The 3,717-nt window shown below is 45.2% G+C and overlaps 1 pseudogene; it reads right to left on the bottom strand.

Annotated features, from left to right (window-relative positions):
- Positions 1-555: 555 nt before the first annotated feature.
- On the bottom strand, positions 556-3,187 carry LOC140592350 (E3 SUMO-protein ligase ZBED1-like; annotated as a pseudogene).
- Positions 3,188-3,717: the final 530 nt, after the last annotated feature.

Genomic DNA, 3,717 nt, shown 5'->3' with positions numbered 1-3,717 from the left:
ATGGCCACAAGGCAGGGAACAAACCAGGATGGGGCATCAACCCAAAACAGGGCACACTCACGTATGCACACCTATGGGTTATTAGGTAACACAAATCAATCTTTGAATTTTTTTGGACTGTGGGAGAGAAACTGGAGTACCCAGAGGAAGCCCCACAATGACATGGGGAGATCATGCAAACTCCACACACACACACACAGAGCTATAGCAGAGACTTGAACCTTGGTCCCAGAGATGTGAGGCTACAGTGGTGTGTTAGTGTGTGTGTGCACTTGCATGCATGCATGTATGAAGAGGACAATAAACGGTCTGAAAACGGAATATTTTTCTTCTGGTGTACATATACATAGATACTAGGGCTGTCAAATGATTAAAATTTTTAATCAGAATTTTCAGTGGATTAATCAGGATTAATCACTATTTGCGACTACACCTGAATCCTAACCATTTTTTTTTTCTGAAATGCATACCAAAAGATAAATAACAGGACACAGATACATAATTTTCATATTATGTCTGTTTATTAACACAGCCAAATAATGGTGGTTTAAATCAAGCTGAAACATACTACACATCATAATATTTGTATTTGCAATGTCCCACCGCTTCCTCTTTGGCATTCCTCTTAACCAGGATGTACAATTTACAGTATTCAATTGAACAGAAAGCAATAAATGTAGTCAAATCATAACAGTGGCCTACCACATTTTTATCATGCACAATTTGAGTCATCTGTTGTGTTTTTGTGTGGAAAAAAATATTTTCAATAAAACTTTTGAATCAAACCAAAAGAACAATCTTTTACCTTTACCTCCATTCTTTAATCCAGTTGCTCAAGCAAGCCTAACTACTATAACATGTTGCACTGAAACTGGTCTTTTTGTTTGCACATCACCTTTCAAATCTACTGAGCTTTATCATCTTTCAGCCAGTTGCTGAGGCAAACTAACTTGTTCACATTTTCCGAAAGTAAAGCTGACCTTTTCTTGTTCACAATGTGACCTGCAACTGAGAAAAGTCGTTCACAGGGAACAGTGGTTGCAGGAGAGGCTAGATATTTGTGAGCTAGTGAGGTCAGCTTCTCATGGGCTCCTGAATGAGATGCCCACCACCTCAAGGGGCAGTCCTCCAATTTAATGGTGGGCTCTGCTCTGTACCTGTGTATGGCAGGTTGGACCTCTTCATCTTCTGGTTCTGAATCTGAGCACATTTGCAGAAGGCTGATTTTCTATCTGGGTGGCCCATCATCATGTGTCTGTGAAGACTTTCTGGGTGATTCTTGTTGCAGCATTCCTTCAAGTGTGGTCCACACCTGTTCCCTGTCTGTCTTGGGCAGGCATTTCAAGTCTTTGAAACGAGGATCCAATACTGTAGCAATCTGGAGCCATGCATTGTTGAGCTGTTCTTGACGGGATGCTAGGTCCTCCTTGAACTTGGTCTTGAATCTCACCACATATGCAGGGTCCTCATCACAGGCTTCCATCTTGAGACGCAAGTGGCAGAGAGAAGGTAGTACCACAGAACAGGAGACATAGGCCTCCCCACCCAGGAGCTCAGTTACATACCTACACACACACACACACACACAGACAGAGACAGTGTAATATTAGAACAGAGGTTAGCAACATATACATATTATTATTATTAACATTATTTTTTTACATACATACTGTCACACCCAACTCCGTCCAATCCTCGTGTGTGCCACGCCCACCTCGTTACCTCGTGTTAATCCCGAATTGTCATCACCTGTGTCCTGTTCCTTTTGATTTGTCTGGTGTATATTAGTCCGCGTCTCCCACTGTCTCCCAGATCCGTCATTGTATTGTGATGTTTCGTGATGCTAGTTGGTGTGTGTTCATTGTCTGCCCTGCTAGTCCTATTAAACCCCGTTTGCCCATATCACCGACTGTGCTCGCCTGTTTCCCCGCTCGCCTGTCAGCACGCAACGTGACACATACATGTTATTGATATTTAACTTGGTTTAATTTATTCCAGAAAATAATCAAGGCAATGTTATTTGATAGGCTACAGACTGATTTACCTGCATGACTCTAGAAGTGTCTCCAGCTTCTGCAGTTTATCCCACTCTGCTGCGGTCGGCAAAACGAGTTTGTGCTCCTGATTGTCCTGGGCTGCGATGACAGCCTCTTTATTGCTGCTCAAGCGCTTGACCATTTCCAGCGTCGAATTCCAACGTGTTGGAACATCCTGGATCAATGGCTCTTGCTTCTTTCCCAGGCTGACTTGTTGTGCTTGAAGCTCCGCAGCATTTTCTGGGCTGTGCTTAAAATGACCGACAACTTTGCGAGCCTTGACCAAAGTTTTCACAAAGCCGCTGTCAGCAAGACTCACGGTGACACTTCTCTGCAGCATGTGAGCGACACAGTTCATGTGTTCATAGCGTGTAAGTCGAATTGCGGCAACCATGTTGCGTGCACTGTCAGTCCCAATGGTTGTCGTTTTGCCCTCGATGTCCCACTTATGTGCAACAGACAGGAACTGTCCTTTACAAGCCTCCGCAAAATGACGCTCCTCAGTTTTTAATATAGTCAGCGCAAAAGACTTCAGTTCCCACGTGTCACTGATGTAATGTGCAGTTACACCGAGGTAATTGTTGTTACTCACTGATGTCCAATGGTCTCCTGTCAGGGCGATATAATTTACTTGAGCCAAGACCTCTTTCCTTTTTTCTTTTTCGTTTTCATAGAGCTCGTGGATTTTCGTCATAACTGTGGCTCTTGACGGTGGCTTATAGGATGAGTCTTGACACGCCACTTGCAAAACATCCATGAAGCCATGCTACAATGCTAATGGGTCTACAATCCTTTGCAATCCATTTTGCTATTGTGTCGGTCAAATTATCTGAGGTTGATTTTGTTAATGGCCTGCGAAAATCCAGCGTGGTCTGGCGCAAACCACTTGCTGAACTTGATGGCCCAGCAAACGCATGTTTGGCGTTTACATGGTACCTCAAGCTTGAACAGCTCCGGTGAAATTGAAACTCCTTGTTACAAATCTTGCAAAAAACCTTGTACTTGTTAACTGTACCATTATCATTCTTTTTATATTTGAATCCGTCCATAGGCCCACCTTGCTCCATCTCGCCTTTAGCTCCCCAACCACTTTCCTGACAAATTATTCGTCACACTGCGCATGCGTGAAATGCATTAAAAAAATTGACGTAATTAACAACAAAAAAATAATTAACGTCGTTAACGCGTTATTTTTGACAGCCCTAATAGATACATAAAGAATAAACATAATGGAGGTGCTAAGTCCCGTTTCCCTCGCCCGGACTAGGGTCACCGGGGCCCCACCCTGGAGCCAGGCCTGGGGGAGGGGCCCGTTGGCGAGCGCCTGTTGGCCGGGCCTTGGCCCGTGGGGCCCGGCCGGGCATAGCCCGAAAGAGGCAAGCGGGACTGTCCCCAGGTGGGCCTACCACCCGCAGGGGGAATGTCAGGGGTTCGGATTAGCACCTCCAAGTCCGAGACCATGGTTCTCAGCCGGAAACGGGTGGTTTGCCCTCTTCGGGTTGGGGAAGACGTACTGCCTCAAGTGGAGGAGTTTAAGTATCTCGGGGTCTTGTTCACGAGTGAGGGTAGGCGAGATCGGGAGCTGGATAGACGAATCGGATCGGCGTCTACAGTTTTGCAGGCGCTTAACCGGTCCGTCGTGGCTAAGAAAGAACTAAGCCAAAAAGCAAAACTTTCGATC

The sequence above is a fragment of the Paramormyrops kingsleyae genome, chromosome 8, assembly GCF_048594095.1.
Source record: "Paramormyrops kingsleyae isolate MSU_618 chromosome 8, PKINGS_0.4, whole genome shotgun sequence".
NCBI lineage: Eukaryota > Metazoa > Chordata > Actinopteri > Osteoglossiformes > Mormyridae > Paramormyrops > Paramormyrops kingsleyae.
The sequence above is the reverse complement of the archived record's forward strand: the minus strand, read 5'-3'. Positions and strand labels throughout refer to the sequence as shown.